Consider the following 19,105-nt stretch of genomic DNA (forward strand, 5'->3'; position numbering starts at 1 on the left):
AAAGTATCTTCTCAAGCGATTGAACGTTAATTATTCCTTTCATATTTCTTCATTTGCAACTAAGGCCAAGAGAATTTTATCGGATTTTTTTTACCATTACCACTTATTGTAAAATTAGATTTTTGTTTCTTACCGTTTCTCTTTTCTATCTGTAAACCGTTATCAAAAAATTCTGAGAGCTCACAGTGACCGTTAGATTATTTGTGTTAGTTTGAAAGATTTTTTTTTGCTCAATCTATATATCATTGTTACCTATTTCTTAAAAATATAAATGATTTTGCAAACTAAAACTAAAGTTTCCTCATATTTAGTTAAAATAATTTTGCAACTTCACTTATTATGTATAACTATATTCATGTAACACAAATTTAACTTACATATCTATTGCTTGCTCTTGCTGCTTCTCTTGGCAAAAAGCTAATTCGCCCAACGTGGGGCTCGAACCCACGACCCTGAGATTAAGAGTCTCATGCTCTACCGACTGAGCTAGCCGGGCACTTGGTATCCGCATTTTCTTGTTCTAATTTCTCATTTTTAGAATCACTCTACACCATGTGTCGTACAAATTTAGCCAGCATCTAATTATAGATTGCTAACAAAAATCGAAAGTGAACTAACCTAATCAAAAACGCAAACACGTTGAGAGCTTTATCTGCAGTGCTATTTGCTCATATTCGTCTTCAACTAACAACAAATGCCTGGGCTTGGTTCGCCTAGTCCCAGCGCAAAACTGGTTCCGAACATATGCAGCTCTTGAAGAGTATGTGCATATCTTTCGGATATCGAGGTAATGGGGAGAACTGCAACCAAGTGAAGAGTTGCATTCCTGTCACGACCATACGGGCGATGGCGCAACACAGAAAAGTACGTGAAAAGTAGGTTGGTTGTTGCCTTGGCTACACGTTATGCTGTGTCGATCCAGCAACTGCATCCCATTGCCTACTAGGGCATGATGACTGCCTCACAGCAATCCGTTCAACGTAACGCAACGATAACGTGACCTACAAAGGCGAGCATTCATCTACACCTTTCATGGTACAGAAATTATGTTGCGTTATTCTCGCTTTATGTAAATGCAAGACAGCGACATTATTGTCCGTGGTTTTCTTATGTGGTTAATCATTCATTTGGGGAACAAATTAACAAACAAATGGCAAGTGAAAGTTTGTTTTTGTTCAATTTAGTGGACATTTTATTTCTTTCGTCGAGGTCAATGTTTTGTTGAGCCACTGTATGACTGAAAGAGAAGGCGTCAACCGGTAGTTGTCGGCCCATTAGCTCAGTTGGTTAGAGCGTCGTGCTAATAACGCGAAGGTCGTGAGTTCGATCCTCCCATGGGCCATTGAACTTTTTAGCATATTGTTCACGTTAGGTAATGAAGAAAAAAAATGTTGCGAATACGGCAGATAACTAGCCTACCTAGCTGATAAATATTGTTATTAAATACATAATTAAATTAGATAACACTATATCACCAATTTAATATTTTTAGGCAGTTTCCAACTAGTTATACTACCTAAAGTTAGTACGAATATTCTCTGATACATCCGTGAACTGCCAAAGTTGCACCATTAGGCAAAAAGATGATGGCCCATGGGAGGATCGAACTCACGACCTTCGCGTTATTAGCACGACGCTCTAACCAACTGAGCTAATGGGCCCTCTGTTGTACGCTTTTGGCGTTTAATCTTGTAACGTCTGCAATCCGATAAAGGTACATATGCATTTTTAGAAATTCGATTTTGCTAATCGCGTCTTGGCCTTTACCTCTTTCGCAGAAAATGCTTGATTGAATTTAAAAGGACGACAAATGCCTAAAAGATCTGAATTTATTCAAATAAAGGTTAGTGCATTGTAACAGAAAGTAGAAATAATATAGAAGGAAATATTGACAGACAAAAGACAGTTTTTGTAATAATATCAAAAATTTTAAATGTCTGATCGATGCCGTATTTTCATTCAGTGTAACCAATCAACTTAATAGTTTGAACTCGAAATTCAGCCGTTCAACATCAAAATTTTTTTTTTCTGATTACTCCAACAATCATTAATAAAAAACAAAACTGGTTCCCGAAATACCCAGTCGCAAAATAAATACTTCTCAAGACAAACGCTACATATTTTTTGTGCAAGCTGGTAAGGGCTTTGTTATAAATCGATAAATTATTATCGAAATATTTTGCTGGGGCGCTTGTAACAACCTTTCTGATCCGTCATATATAAACATGTGAACTTTCAAAGGGAGCCCTCTAGTAATTTTATTAAAACTACAGTCCCCATGTATAAATCCATTTACTCCAATTTATTCGGAAATAACCAGCCAATCAACAAATCGGAAATAATTCCCAAGGTTAAGCTTTGTTGAAAACTGTTAGTACTTAGATGGGAGTGAAGATGTGCGTTTCATTTTCCAGTTTTCATGTTTTATTGTTTTGTGGAAGTCCTTCTATTGTTGACAAAGTAATTAATTAAAATGAATAGTTTGCCAAACATTGTATTAGAGGTCTATCTATAAATTGAGAATACTCTTAATAGTTATGAACCACTGGACGGTGGAGTTGATAGTCAGTTTGCAGGTTGGTGTACTACTGGATGAGAAGTGAACGTTATTTTAATTCGACGTATGTTGTCACCATTCAAGGAGGGAATCACCAACCGAATTAAAGTATATTTCACAAAATGATGATTATGATGAAATTTACATCATACAGGGTGCGGCAGCATAACTTCCTTTTTTCAAAACTCAATAAAAACTATTGTATGCATCGAAAAATATTTATTTATTTTTTATAATGTAGGTACACGTCTAAAGTTTTTATTTACATTGTTTTGAAGATCAAATCTGTTAGGTGACGTCCCCCATTCTCCATACATTGCGTAAACCGATTTCTGGCGTTTGTCATGACTCTTGTTAGGATAGCAGGTGTTATGTTGGCAATTTCTTCTTGGATGTTGGTCTTCAAATCTTGTAGGATTCTTGGACGGTTCACATAAACACGGGATTTCAAAAAACCCCATAGAAAAAAATTACAAGGGGACAGATCGGGAGAGCGTGCCGGCCATTCCAAATCGCCTCTAATTGAGATAATGAGCTCTGGAAAGTGTTCCCTCAAAACAGCCATCGATGCTCTTGAAGTGTTGCACCGTCTTGTTGGAACCAAGTGTCCCCCAAATCCAAATTTTCTAGCCGTGGAAAAAAAAATTCTGTAGCATGTTTACATACCGGTCCGAATTCACTGTCACTGTAACCTCATTTTCCTCAAAAAAACCAGGGACCAATAATTCCAGCTGAGGAAATCGCACACCACACTGTGACTTTGGGTGAATGCAAAGGCTTTTGATGCAATTCTCGAGGGTTGGTGTCAGCCCAGTAGCGCATGTTTTGTTTGTTAACCGACCCACACAAATGAAAATGGGCTTCATCGCTAAAAAAAACAATAGCACCCTCGGGAACGACATCAAGAAGAAGCTCACACGCGTTCATCCGAGAATTGAAGTCACGTTCTGAGAGTTCCTGCACTATCGCCATCTTATAGGGATGAAAATGAAGATCATCACGAAGAATTCTTCTCACAGGACGATCGGATAGTCCAAGGGCAGATGCGTGTTTGCGCGCAGAACGCCGTGGCGATCGCAACATTGACGCTCTCACTGCTTCAATGTTCTCAGGTGATCTAACGGGCCGAGGTACTCCAGTTCTTCCTTTTGTCGCACTTGCAGTTTGTCTGAATGTAGTGACCCATGTAACAATTGATTTGCGGTCTGGGACGGGAGCCAACGGGGCTAAATTAAAGCGATTCCGAAATGCACGCTGTGTTGCAATTACCGAACATCCGCTTGAAAAGTAAACCTCAACGGCAAAGGCACGCTCCTCACTATTCCAACGCATGATGGTGACTGAACCGTGTCGGGACAAAACTTACAGTATCCCCTCATCAACGAGACCACTAGCGCTCCGCTATGGCATCAACTAACTTAAAAAAGGAAGTTATGCTGCCGCACCTTGTACTTTAAAGTAAATGATAATATTGCAATCAGCTGCTAAAACAATCCACTCATAAGAAAAGTTAGCCAGTTTAATAAAGTTTGTCCTAAATAAAAAAAAACGAGATTAAAAACCATTTCAATAAGTATAATCTCACTATTAAAAACTCAAATTTTTATTAATAAAACCCACCCATTAAGCAATAAATCAAAAATTGTAATAATCAATCAATCATAGTAACTTATACTATGATTGTTAGCAACTTCAAAGTTACTATTGACCAATTTATTAATGTTTTAAGGTACAGACCATAAGGGAATCACTTCGAAATTTTTGTCATTGGAAAAGCTCCCGCTACCTCTTAAATCCCTCCAGTAATAATTATTACTTATTATTTTCCCAGTTGTCATAATTTCGGCAGATGCCGGATTTTACTTAATACTAGCACCAACCATTTAGGCTCGGACAACCCCATCTATAATACTTAGGAGATAAATGGTGGTGAGTTAATAGGCGAATCTATCGAGAACTCCCTACAACATGGAACACATTTGCAGAATGGTTTATTCCTACATGGTTTGAATCGAACTGTATGAGAATCCTAAGACATCAAGGGCAGCCATGATAGAGTTAGGTACAATACCTGTGGTGGACAATATTATGAGAACTACAACCACCCATAAGGCGCCAATTTTTTTTGATTTTCCGAACCAGTGGCTCATAGTTCGTCATCTTCTCCACGTATTTCCGTTCAATGTTGCTATTGTGGAGGATAGCAACATCAATAATATACGCGGAGCGACTCGTCTTGTCAACTAATAGCACGTTAGGCTTGTTGTGTGGTTTATGGCGATCAGTTAGAACTTGACGGTTTCAATACATGCTGTAAGCAGAACTATCAAGTGCTGTCTGTGGCTTATATCGGTAAACCGGACATACTGCCATGAGCAGCCCATGCTTGTTTGCAAGGATTTGATTGATCACCTTACATACAGCATTATGTCTGTTGATATATTGTGCCGGTTCCATTACTGTGCAGCCAGAAATGAGATGGTCCAACGCCGAATAACACATTCTACATTGATCGTTCTCCACCTGTTCTTTCATTATGAGCTTTTTATAATGTCAGGTGGCGACCACGCCGTTTTGAATGACATACATAAATCCTTCCATCACAGTAAAGAGCTCCCCAGCACACAGCCATCTGTTCGACAAATGCAAATCGACAAATGGCTGCCAACGGCAATTCATGCATTTATTGTGCATTGTCTTCGACTTCCATGCATCGATCCCCTCTTGGTCTGACTTCATCGCACTCAGAGGTTTGTAGGTCGATCTTTCAAGTAAGATGGAGTTAGCCCACAGTCCGACTCCGATGTCGGCAGACAGGTTCATCTGCTCCACGGCAGAGATCGGATAATGCATTCGGAATTTGGTTATAGTAGTCCGTATCTACTGCTGAACATTTTTTCCAGATCGGTCATTGTCCACGGCAATATTTGGAATGCATATGGCAGTGAAAGGACAGCGATGATGTCCCATACACTTAATTTATTCTTTCCCGAAAGGTGGGATTTCGGCACCAGCTTTACGCGTCGCATGAATTCGAATAGGAGAGCAGAATTTCTAAGTACTTGTAAAAGTCTGTCTCGATCATAGCTTCGATGTGGAGGTCACCAATGCTATGTCTGGCATGCGGCTCGTGATGACCTTTGCGGATGGCTTGGATTCCACATTTATTTAATCCAAATTTCATCCGAATATCACGACTAAACGTATCTACTATTCGCAAAAGACATCTAAGGTGGTCGTCAGTACCAATATACAGCGTAATTTTATCTAAGTACATCAAGTATGTCAGCGCGAAACCATGCCCTCTAGCATCATCAGCACGAATCCCCTTGGAAAAGACCCCTCTTGAAAATTATTATTTTTGTCAGTTTTCTTCAAGTGTTTCCATTTGAGGACTCCCTTTTCTCTTCCTTCTCTCTAGCTTGCGAAACTCATATTAAAATATTAAAGGGACATCCTCCTAAAAATGGCTAAGGCAGAGTGGGAACCCAAAAGTCCGCTCTTCATGAATATCTGAGGTAGTGAAACCATCGACTGAAAATGTGATCCATGATGGATCTTCCCTTTCTAGAGGTTTTCATAATGATAAATGTTCGAAGAACCTCCAATCTTCACGAGTCTGACTAGCGAAGAATCGGGGAAGTGCATGTCGATGTAGCTTCACTAATTGCGAGCGGACCTTTACAATCAGCATGGTCTTTGATTATCACCATCCCATATTAGTCATTACAAACTGGCGGACGCCTTTCCAAGGTGTCCCAACTCGAAGCGCCTCTTTAGTTAGCTGTGTTTTCATAAGCAACGGACAACTCATCCTCTTAGCCGGCGATCAGCATCTTCGGTGCTACTTCCATTGGAGTTCATGTTATAGCTCCTTAAGTATCGTCATCCACTATAAGTTTCTGTCCTTCTAAACAGTGCAGATTGTGGCTTTGGATGTAATTTCAACTAAATATTTCCACTATATATAGGCCCAATATTTTTGGTGCCGCACTGCGAAACTCTTCCTAAATCGGGATAGGAACACGATTGACATTTGATCCTAGCTCTTTTAGGTAGAAATCAGCTTTGATTTTTGTTTGAGAGAATAGTCGCCTGTTTTAGATGCTCTGCTAGATTTCTAAGCGGCCATTAGCTTTTTCCCGCATCCTTTTATTTGTTCGATTTCAACTTTTCCTCAAAAGCAGCACCGTTATAAGTCTCACCATGGCTGTTTTAGCTTAGTACTCGTGATTGCTCCTGATAAACTCGAACAGCTCAACTATTTTTGCTGCTCTTTCATTGAATCTATTCATTCAGAAACCTTAAGATTAGATGCCTCTTAGGATTAGATGCCACAGGCAATGATGGTACTGCGGTCAAAGAACATCAGTGACCTGGAGCTCGTTTGTTCATTCTCAAAAGTGGTCACTACTTGGCTTGCAAGCTCTTGCACCCCAAGTTTTCTCCTTATATCGTTTTCAGTCTGATTCTGTTTTATGGATATCACCCCTTGGTCATTTTGATCCACGCACCAGATATGAGCAAATACGCGTTTATGCAAGAGAATTCACGAACACATTTACACATCAATAGGTATGTTTCCATCCGCCACTTGGGGTGACTATTTTCAACAAAATTTTAGTAAGTCAAAGTTGTTTATTTTGTACGAATTTACTATATCGGAAGGCCAGTACTACATTAAAGTAGCCGCGCAGTCCATTTCCGGCTGCGTTACTGTTCTTCACGGGCAACCACCTCTTTTAAGTTTTCCCCCTTGCGGCTGCAGATGGTTTACGGTTTTAGCAAACAGGCAACAGGGATCACTCCCGTGATCAGCAGCATAGTCGATTCTATGATAGAGCGATAAGCAAACGTCACCCTGTAAGGATTCCGTCTCTGCATTTGGGCTGGAGTACGATACACCTCATTACCAAAGACATCAGTACATACCTCTGCACAGTAGAGAAGACGTCTCCTGATAGATATAGGCCCCAATATTCGCCATTAGCCGACTTAAGCCCGAGAATGGAGCTGCAATCTTGTCCACGACTGCTTCGATTTACTCGGAGAAGCTCGTTTTCGAGTCGAGTATTACAACAAAGTATTTACCTGTTGCTTTTGACTCTGCAGTCAATTCGCTAATCGATATAGGAAACGCCCTCGGGATTCTTTTTCCGGTTAGGATGGCGTCTGCGGTTTCTTCCAAAGGCAATGCTGAAACCTTGAGCAATCATACTTCTGCTTATCTAACGCGCTAATACCAGACGCGGATCTTCTGACATGTCGAATCTTAGCAGACTATCGTAGGAAGCGTTCCAGGGGTCTAGCCCTAAAATGAATTCCTGTCTCATCCACGATATGATCTCCATACTCCTCTGGCTCACTAAAACAGTCCTCATAGAACAGATAGCGGTTTCTCAGATTTTCTTCTTTCTTTTCAGCCTTCGTTCCGTTCAAAAGAGAGATCGGCTTGTCATGATCCGTTTTGCTTTTTTCATGGTTTTGCGCCTGACCGATAAATCACCATGCAGTGCATCATACTACCGTTCTTTCTGCCGGCCTTTTGGAATAATTAAGACTTTTCTGAATCTTGCAAATTCCGATATTTCGGGAACCACTTGTATCGGTATATGCAAGATAAATAAATATCACTAGCGAATAGAAAAAACCAAGTCTTAATTATTTCAAATAATTTAGTTGCTAGAAACACCGCGAAATTACACTTAGATCGTCTTTTGGTCTTCTCTGATCGACTTCGATATCCGCAAAAGAAAGCTCAACATATGGAATGAATTTTCTAATATGCGGTCAATCTTACAGAATTATGGTACATCGGTCAATTTTACAGAATTTAAGGTATGTCTGACATCATGCGTTATAAGGAGCATTATCCGTCGATTTTCGGCGGCAGTGTGTCTCAGAACGATGGATCGCATCCACGACCTCCATAACAGCATTCACCCGAACTGCTTTGGGGATAAGTCCCGGCATCGCGGATCTCTTCAGTGAGTCTAGTCCTGATGACCTTTTCGAGCACTTTCGTGGCTTATGTCAAGCATACACAGCGGTCGGTATTTCAGCTGTCAGCTGCAGGATCTCCTTCTCCTTTGTTGAGCGAGAGCCTTATCACCTCCCAGTGACAACAAAAAATGCCCTCCGTCAGGCAGCTGCAGAAGGCATAGAACCTCGTAGAACCTCGATTTTATGAGTAACAAGTTTGTAACTAACTCCGCTCGGATACTTATTCATCTCGTGGAGGAGGCCCTGTCAGCTGCAAGCTTCAATTTTGTGTATCGTTCTGCGAAGTTCACTTTTAGCTGATTCTGTCAATATTTAGAATGCCTTCTCCCGGGAGCGAACGTTGTCCCAAATGGCTTATAAACTCCATCTGTAGGTCGGCAATTTCCGCGCCCACTAGAATACTTGAAGTTTTCCAGTACTACCAAACGTCCTTCGACGGTGTCAGTGATTTCAACGCAAAAACTACATGGCGTGGATCCGGTATTGTGAACTAACGTTCTCGCCGCATTTTCAAGATCTGTTTCCCCCTAGAGTCGGGGGGATCATGGGACCTAGCAATGAAGTGACTGCTACGAGAATTTGCTCATCTGTGACCAAAACGGTGTCCTCCAGAGCATCGAGCCTCAATCGAAACTCCTGCATCGGCTACCTCGGCGTGAGGTAAACGCTAAAAACGTTATCCCTTAAAACCGAATCCAGACGCCGACAGCCATTCTCTCGGTGTTGGACAAGAACTCAAGGTCGAGTCCCGTCCCGAACCAGATGGCAGCAGTACGGGTCATACGCCGTCCTCAATCATTGGTGATTTTGTGTAAGCTGCGTCATCTGACATAACGCCCGAAAACCGACTCTATTTCTATTTGGCTCTTGAAATCTTCCAGTACGGCTTTGATATAATGCCTGGGACAGTCTTTAAGTGCTTGTTCCCCTGCCGTGTAGAAGGTATTCTTCTCATAAAATTAAAACTCACCTTTGGGGATATATTTTATGTGTAAAATGTGTACCAAATTTGATACGAATCGGTCAAGTAGTTTTAAAATGGAAGTGAACACGGAATTTGAAAAAGTGGTTTTGAGAAAAAAGCGTTTAAGGTTTTAAAAACTTAGAACTACAATTCGAACCCTTAACCCTGCCATCGACGTCCAGGTCGACCTGCCAGTTACGTCTGAAGAGCCCGCAATGCACCCGGTCGCCAGTTGAAATGAAAGCACATCCATGTATCGACAAGCCGTAAACATCATTAGACATCATTAGAGACTCTGGAAGTGGAACGCTCTGAGACGAAAATTTGAGATATTTTTGTGTGTGAGCGTTAAAAATGTCCATCAATAATAATGACCATAAAATTCTTGCTCACATCCTAAACAAAAATAAAATCCTCGCTAAAGCCTATACAAACATTTTTCGTCCGATCATTGACCGGCTGAACAATCAAAACTAACAGACCCTCCCATCCGTTACGGCCGCCTTGACAGTGTACTTTCCAAAATGAATGAGTTGTGTAAAAGAAAGTTTTGAGGTGCGTAATTCGATTTCCAATTACATTCAAATGGAATTGTTGTGCAACCATCATATAAGAAAACCCAAAGCGTCCATCTTCACGTTTCCCGACCCCATAATACCATTCACTACGAGGCCGAGGATACCAGCGAGACAGGGGGCTGCGTAAATATAATAGAAGGAAAACTGATATTCTTTCTCGCCGATATCCCAATTTATTGATATGAAGGGATAACATGATAAAAAAATTTCATTTCGATAAGAAGTTTGAAACACGTTGGAGTAACAAACCAAATTGGGCTTAAACTAGCAACTGATTACTTGGTACATTTATGGATTCCTCACAGCAGAAGGAGCGGACACCGATGTCACTGGTACTTATAAGGTAATGCCTTGAGGGATGCGCTTGGGCCGCGCAAGAAGGCTTGAATACTCTGAGCTCAACACTAAATTGTGTTAGAAGGCAATGAGACCGCGAACGAACTGACCTCTGCACGCGCTGGAACCCTTCTGTGGAATCCGAAATGTGGTCGTGGTTTCGATGTTGAAAAATGAAGAGGAATTGCTGAGGGAACTACACTGGGCGAACATAATAGTAATAGAGCAGTTGCCCAAGCGCTCCAAGAACTGTTTAAACATCACCAAGAAGAGCCGTCTCGGGATTATAGTGGGAATACTCACTGGTCACTACCGATTAAACTACCACCTGGGGAAGCTAGGGATATCCACGAAGGCTTCCTGCAGGTTCTGTGCGGAGTGTGACGAAACCTCCGTACACGTTCTGGAACAGTGTGCAGCATTTGAGCAAAATATGTCGAGGCAGCTAGGAGAATACTTAATGCAAGATGTCAAGTTGAAATACTTGGAAATAGGGAACAAATGTGATTGGCAGCATTCGAACACGGCGGCTACGACGTCTGCGGCGCCGATGGTGGCGACGGCTGCGGCGTCGGCTACGGCGGCGGCGACTTGAGGCGCGAGATAGCCGCCTTAACAGCCAGTGTGGCTGAAAAGCGGGCGACGCTGGACGCTCAGCGTTCGGGCGGGGCAAGTCACGAGCTCGCTCGCGGTCTGCTGCTCGAAAAGGGCGATCGGGTAGCAGGTCGTCAGGACAGCCTACGGGCCGAGGAATTTGCCGGTTCCATCGAACATTCGGCGATAAAGCGATCAGATGTACGCTCCCGTATAAATTCGCGCCTACCGCAAAAAAATAGGTCGCGGGGTGCCCTGGAAGCGGCCACCCAGATAGCAGCGCCACGTCGCCAAACGATTTTTGACCCCCTCAGCAGGGGGAACTACCTCGTGGATACTGGCGCGGAAGTTTCGGTTCTTCCCGTACCCCGGCACCATCGACTATTTCCACAAGCTTTAAAACTGGCGGCAGACCTGAGTCTTGGCTTGCGTAGGACATTTTCGAGGCGTTTCATCTTGGCGGATGTCAGCTTCCCCATACTAGGCGCAGACTTCTTGTGTCACTATGGGTTACTGCTGGATTTGCAAAACAAGTCTCTTATAGATCCCACGACCAACCTTACTTCGTGGGGCCAAATCTCACCCAAACAATAATTTTTCTGTTCTTTTAGAAGACATTACCGGCTCTTGGTTCGGGCACTTCTCCAAAAGTTCAGCCAGATTATTACCGAGTGTAGTCTCTCTAAACCAGTGAAGCTGGTTCCCCGATCTTCTCGAAGGTGCATCCTCCACCACCCCAGAAACTGGCTGTTGCGCGGAAAGAATTTGAACAACTTGTTCAACAGGGTATCAGCAGACCTTCAAACAGCTATTGGTCTTCCCCACTGCATATGGTCCCTAAGCCCAACGGCGAATGGCGCCCCTGTGGGGATTACAGAAGGCTAAATGCACAGACTACTCCCGACCGATATCAAATTCCACTCATCCACGACTTTGCGCATCACCTCGCGAATTGCTGCATCTTTTTGACCTTGGACTTAGCCAAGGCTTATCATCAAATCCCTGTAGCTCGAGAAGACACCCGCATGACTTTCGGATTGTGCAATGCGGCGCCAACCTTTCAAAGTTCATTCACTCAGTCCTGCGAAACCTCGATTTCTGTTTCGTTCACTTGGATGATGTTTTGGTCGCTTCTTCCACTGAGTCTGAGCACTTAGCCCATCTCGAGTGTATTTTTCAACGTCTCCTTGAGGCAGGGTTAGCCCTAAATGTTGAGAAATGCAAGCTCCTTCAAACACAGGTGAGATTCCTCGGCCACTCCATTTCCCCTGAAGGAATACAGTCCAAACCAGACAAGGTACAAGCGATTACAAGCTTCCCGCGTCCCAAGACAGTGAAGGCGTTGAGGAGGTTCTTGGGCATGCTAAAATTCTGTTTTAAACGCGTACTTGTCTGGCCCCAAAAAAAAGGACACACCAGATATCGTGTGGTCTGAAGAGGCTGTCCGCGCGTTTGACAAATCTCGTCAACAACTGGCCGACGCTACATTCTTGGCATTTCCTCTGCAAGATGCACGTCTAGCCGTTTTTGTTGATGCCTCTGACATCGCAGTAGGTGCTGCCCTTCACCAAAAGGTGGAACAAGTCTGGCAGCCCTTGTGCTTCTTCTCGAAGTAGTTGAATCCCGCTCAACGGAACTACAGTACCTACGATCTACTACGAATACTTCCGTTTCTCCCTAGAAGGCAGGCCGTTCACAGTGTTCACGGACCATAAGCCTCTCACATATGCTTTGAAACAAAAGCCCGACAAAGCGTCCCCTCGTCAGCTTCGACACCTGAGCTTTATAAGCCAGTTTACGTCAGATATCCAGCACGTCTCCGGCAAGGACAACATAGTTGCTGACGCTTTGTCTCGTGTCTCCGAGATTAACATCCCGCTTCACTCGATTTCTCGGCTATTTCCAAGGCGCAGAAGGATGACGCAGCACTTCAGAGCCTCAAATCCAACCCCAAATACAAATTTCGGGAGTTGCCCATCTTCGGCTCAAACCTCTCTCTCTGCTGCGAAGACTCGGAAAAGGGACCTCGGCCATACATTCCGCCCACCTTTCGCAAGGAAGTGTTCCACGCAGTTCACGACTTAGCGCATCCAGGCATCAGGTCAAACAAATCGGTTAGTCACCGGCCCTCTATGAATAAGGATGTCAATTCCTGGGCCAGCGAGTGCATCGCATGCCAAAAGTGTAAAGTCACCAGGCATGTAAGGAAAGAAGTGGGCTCATTCCTCCGCACTACCAAGCGTTTCCACACAATACAGGTTTACGCCGTGGCCTGAGGCAATACCTCTGAAAGACATTACGGCGCAATCTTGTGCCCAAGCCCTCTGTCGAGAGTGGATACCTCGCTTTGGTGTCTCCGCAGTGGGCATCACTGACCATGGAATGCAATTTGAGTCCACCCTTTTCTCGGAGTTAGGCAAACTCCTGGGATTTAAACGCCAGCGGACTACTGCATACCACCCGCAATCCAATGGGATGCTAGAACGTTGGCACCAGAAGGCGCTGAAAGCTGCCTTTATGGCACGCGACGATCCGTCCTGGGCTCAAGTCTTGCCTCTCGTCCTACTCGGCCTACGTACAACCTGCCGAGAGGAATTTGCTGCCAGCCGCACGGAGCTGGTATACGGGGAGAACCCAAGACTCCCAAGTGATCTGGTCTTCGACAAGAGATCGGGTCTCACCGAGTCGGGGTTGGTGCGTCTGTTTTGGGACAATCTCCGACGTATCAAAGCCACACCTGCCACCCGACACCCGTCCGCACCTGTCTGTGCGCCCAAGGAACTGGGCACGTGCACGCACGTCCTGGTCAGGATGGATGCCGTCCGGAACCCGCTGCAGCCTCCATATGAAGGCCCTTACCGCGTTCTGGAGCGGGGAGAACATTTCTTCCAGTTCGAGATCGGTGGACACAAAAAGGCGGTCTCCCTGTCCAGGCTGAAATCCGTGTGCGCCCCCAAGCAACGTCGCGTTCGCTTCGCGGACTGATGGAGAACGCAGTTCCGGATTCGGTCGCTGAATCCCCCTAGGTTTCATCTGGGGGCGGAGTGATGTGGCGCGGCAGGATTGGCAGCATTGGAAATTTATCTCGAATGTTGTGAATGCGAGCGGTTAGATGACACCACCGGCACTCTCCACGCGTTTTAGAACTCACCACAGAAGTGGAGAGCCAGTGGATAAAAAGTGCCATTGATTGGAGGCAGAGGGACCACATGGAGAACAACCGGTCTCTTCTGCTTCCAGCCTTAACTGCGGAGAGAGGGCTATACCTGCGACGACTTGTGAAAAGATACAATTCAGACTGTCGCTCGCGAGTCATATATATTGTTTTTACAAATTTTCTAATAAATAGAGCTTGGAATAAAACGATAAACTTTGTTTGGCTCGGAATCAGGAACGAGACAAATGTATTAAAACTCCTGACGGTTATGGACTTACTCGACATAATATAATTAATAGATACACTATAACCAGTGAAAGGGACATAATAGTTGCTTTAGGACGCAGTGCAACTTTCCTCAACAGAATAATAACAATAGAGAAAATTTTTAAATTCTCAAAGAGATAAGGAAGGGGAGAGTGCATTCTTCAGTACTCATCGGCGGACAATATTTTACTTTGCACTTCCCCAAATCCAGTTACAATTGAACCCTTATTTTTCTCTCCTCCTCCCTTCTCTCTTCCTCGACCTTAGTCAGAATGTTGCGGTTATCCTGCTAGTATAATTACAAAAGTTCAATTCGTAGGAAGCAGAACTTTATCTAGTGCGAAATAAAATCCATCACAGATAAAGTAAGAAAGCTATCCATTTGCCTAATCATCTCACGAAACGAAATCTCTTATTGCTTAGATAGCAGCAACGAATGTCTTCCGCATACTTCATGTTGGTATTTATTACTCCTCATCCCGCTCCGAAACACCACAGAATCACACCATTTCACCCAATTCTCAGTCGATGCGAGAATCCTTGAACGAATCCCCCATAAAGGTCACTCATTCCTGAATAATAAGACGCCCGTTTGTGCCCCCCTTGGCATAGTTGAGTGAATTCCAAGTCGACCTTGGTATTCCATTCGAGGAGGTAGTGCGCCTACCCAAGCATAAAATTCGCTCTCGCACGCACCTCTTGTCACGCTACCACACTAGCTCTCGCTATCGAGTTTCGTTGGCTGGGCTGCTTTTGCCCCATGTGCCATCTTATTTTCGTAATCGCTTCCACTTCTCTCGCAAATTCGATCTGCATAATTGGAATGCGGGCCGAGTTACGCATTTGGAGACACTACGTACATTCGCCGATACTATGTCGCACTGGCTGCCACCAGATGATTGCTATCAGAGGAACCAATTACTACAAGCGCGAATAAAGTTTGGGAGTGATGGGGCGCTGAACATGGGGGTTTCTGCTGTGGACGTGATGGCTGCTTGCCGAATACGGCGAGCAAGTGTAACTAACTGTGGCACTATCAGCTTCGAGCCGACTTCGCTGATAAGAAGTAGGTAGTCATGTGGTCCTGTGGCGCAATGGATAACGCGTCTGACTACGGATCAGAAGATTCCAGGTTCGACTCCTGGCAGGATCGGGTTAATTTTTTTTTCATTTTATAAAATCTTTTAATAAATGCAGATCTATCTTCAAAATATTAATTACTACCGAAAAAATGCAAACATGCTGTTCAGCCTGTCAACTTTCGTTTTTTTCTGCCATTCCCACTTTGACACGGTCCACTTAATGAAGTACCACGTACTCGGGTGATTCGCATAAATTAAATTTTTTGTGCTGGATTTTCTGGTGATTCAATTGAATCGTGAGCTCGTATGTAATTTTTTCCGATGTGCAGCTTGGCGTCCTTTGAAATGGAGTATATTTAACGCATCTCGTTGAGCGCAAACAATGTTTTCTTTTTTGTCCGAAAATTCAAGGTGATTTTCACGATTGTAGGACACAACCAAATGTCCAACATGAACAGGCTGCGGGCCATTATAAATTAAGGGAAAAATATTGCTCTGAAAATACTACATGGCATTTATATCTTGCCAGTGATGAGTTATTTTCGGAAGAGAGGAGACAAAGTACTGGGCGAATAAAAATGCTGGCATAAAAATTTAATTTACACAATGTAAGATTAAATCGGATCTTTTTTGGGCTGACGCGTTTTCATGTTGTTGGTAATATTTTTCAGATTTTATAGGTATTTTATTGCTATTGTATGGTAACAATTGAGATAAAGGCGTCAGGTTGCAAATATAACGATTATGTGATTCTACAGAATATTTTCCTTTAACTTGGTTTCCGATCAAATTTATTTTCGTTCGTAACATTACACCATTATCAACTAATGACTACTAAATATATTGCTTCCAAGCCGCTTGGTTCCACATATTCCTTGTGGCTGATAATGACTGCTCTGACAACATTAGCTATCTCTTTCAATCTCAATGACCATCGCCTGTTTTGTCTGAAACCAGATTTTATTAAAAACGATTGAATGTTTGTCTGCCCATCTGAACTGGTGCTCAGAGGTGGTGGTGAGGAAGACGGGGTGGCAACCCTGTCGGCCAAACCAAAACCAAGTGGCCGAGGAAAACCTCCATAGTAGTGGCACCGGGAGACGCTGTACTCACTTTGGCTTGTCGGCCGTGATACAGTAGGCGAATGCTCCAAAGGCTTAATCAGGGCGATCAGTCCCGAGTCTGCACGGGGACTCATCAAATTGGTCACGAAACCTTACCAGGGGTATATGTAGGGGTATGATACCATGGGAACCGAAATAGCTCCTGGACTCTCATACTTCGGGTGAACTCCCGTCGTATGTGAGTACAGCTCGGTTATTTGCGGTTGGCCCCCTAGTGGGAACTTCATGGGGGTTGTTGGTTATGCTCAAGCGCGGCGTGGTGTTGCGTTTCAACACGGCTGCTGTACTCTTTAGTTCAGTAGAGAGTTAGGTAGGTTTTGCATCTACCAGTATGAATGCTAAGCCATGCACTTAGTATAGACTGGTACCGTTGTTGCTTGTCTCAGCGGAGCTCTAATTGTGGTCACAAAATCAATCCGTATCTTAAGAAGACCGTGGGATTAAGTCGGTCAGACAGGTGCTCACGTAAAACCCTCAAGGACTCACTGCCCATCTGATCTCATGGTGCCCTCTTCTCTTCTCGCGTGTCCATCAACCCTTTCCCGAGCAATCCCAGCGCTCTTGCCATCTATTTACAGATCTCTCCCTCTCAGAGAAAGGAGAAGTCGACTTCGCATTGTATATGTTCGTCATTCCACTCATGTCAATCGTCATCATTGCCGAGATGAAAAACGCAGCATCATCTGAGACAGGCCTGAAGGCAGAGTACACGCTTAGGACTATCCTGCAGACTGCACTCATATTATTAATCTTAAATACGATCTGCAATGCCTTCCCCAAATTAGAGCTCGCTATAAGCAGCCTAGAAGCATACCATGGCTCCAACGTTCCATACTTGCAGTGGATGCTTTGTCGCATACATACTGCACGTGTTGCTTATAACTAAGCTTCCCGCCTATCCTCACTCTCAAGTATTTAATGCCCGCCTTTGAAGTGATGCTATGATGCCTAATTTTAATGCGGGCATAATTTTCTTAACGGCGCTTGGGGACGGCGTTTCAGACCAGAACTGTCTTGCTAAGTCTTAGCAGAACTGACTTCTTCTCATGAGAATAACTCGTGACTTGCGACAACAATCAGTGCTATACTCCCGGCAGCTGAAGTACATCGTTGTATATGATATTCCACAGCAGAAGGCCCGGTAAGAAGCCCTGTGAGACGCAGCTAAGAAAAGCATTTCTCTGTCCCGTCATTGGTGTCATCGACCTTCGGTCTTGCAAATAGCTATCGACAACAGCAGTGAAGTTGGCGGAAACACCAATCTTCGTCAGGGATTTCCGTATTAGATTCCAATTAGCCGAATGAAATGCATTTCTCACGTCCAGGGTCACCACCATGCAATGTTTGCTGGTACTACCCTTTCCGTGAATTACATCTTCGGCCAAGCCAGTAATCAATTTGATGGTATCAATGGTTGATCTATAATAGCTCTACGGAATCCATACTGTTGAAAGGCCTTATTGACTCTCAACAAGCGCGACTAATCTATTGTTGATTACGTGCTCTAGCATTTTTCCCACAGTGTCCAGAACACATATGAGTAAGAATTGGGCTCACTTGGAAGTTTACCAACTAAGGCAGCAATACCAGCTCGCCTGGTGATCGGGGGTGTAGCTCTCCCGACCTACCAAGACATACCACGCGCCAATGCAAGATTGACAAATGTCAAGTCTACAACTGAGCCAGACCCCTTTTCCGAAAGGTGTTTACGTCAGCTTACAAAAACTGTTCCGCTCGAAACGTCTCACCATAGAGTCAAAGCTCTTACTGTACAAGACTATGATCTTGCCAGCCCTCATGTATTCCTCGGAAACTTGGATTCTTAGCAAGAAAAATTGCGAACTCTTGGCCGCGTTTGAGAGAAGAATCCTCCGAAAAATTGTTGGCCTCCTACATTAGGATGGACGATTCCGTAGCCTACATAATGACGAAATCTATGAGCGATACCATGACCGTCAGGTTGTGGATAAAATCCGGCTCAATAGGTTACGGTGGGCAGGTCACTTAATCCGTATGGATGAGGATGATGGTAGAAAAAAAAAAGAAGACGAGGCAGACCCTGCCTAAGATGGAGCGATGGCGTAGGCCAGGACGCCAGACAGCTTTTAGGGATATCGAATTGGTGAACTTCGGCGCAAAACCGGGATGTCTGGAGTTTCTTATCAAGGCAGACCTAGACCGGATACCGGTTGTTGCGCCGTTGATGATGATGATGTTTACGTCACTTTTATTGGCCAGCACTATCCAAACCTGCCGAAGCTTCTAATAAACTGCGCCCCTTGCATTTACTTCTCTGCTATCCCACTGGAGCGACCAAGCGGTAAAGTCACCGCCGACAATAAGATTGTCAAGTATTTGCTCGGATTCATACAGTGTGAGTTTGGGGAGAACGTTGCAGATGACAGTTGGGAGATAACAATTGCTTTTGGTTGAATTGGAACTT

At 43.9% G+C, this 19,105-nt stretch overlaps 1 protein-coding gene and 4 non-coding genes across 6 annotated transcripts in view; 3 read left to right on the plus strand and 2 right to left on the minus strand.

The window, feature by feature from the left end:
- LOC119654354 (ecdysone receptor) overlaps window positions 1-19,105 on the plus strand; it is an 834,675-nt gene that overhangs the window by 188,988 nt on the left and 626,582 nt on the right. The gene's annotated exons all lie outside the window — the stretch shown is intronic.
- Window positions 424-496, minus strand: Trnak-cuu. The gene has a single exon. It is a non-coding gene; the product is annotated as a tRNA-Lys (tRNA).
- On the plus strand, window positions 1,269-1,342 carry Trnai-aau. Its single transcript has one exon. It is a non-coding gene; the product is annotated as a tRNA-Ile (tRNA).
- Window positions 1,588-1,661, minus strand: Trnai-aau. Its single transcript has one exon. It is a non-coding gene; the product is annotated as a tRNA-Ile (tRNA).
- On the plus strand, window positions 15,537-15,609 carry Trnar-acg. Its single transcript has one exon. It is a non-coding gene; the product is annotated as a tRNA-Arg (tRNA).

The sequence above is a fragment of the Hermetia illucens genome, chromosome 4, assembly GCF_905115235.1.
Source record: "Hermetia illucens chromosome 4, iHerIll2.2.curated.20191125, whole genome shotgun sequence".
Lineage (NCBI taxonomy): Eukaryota > Metazoa > Arthropoda > Insecta > Diptera > Stratiomyidae > Hermetia > Hermetia illucens.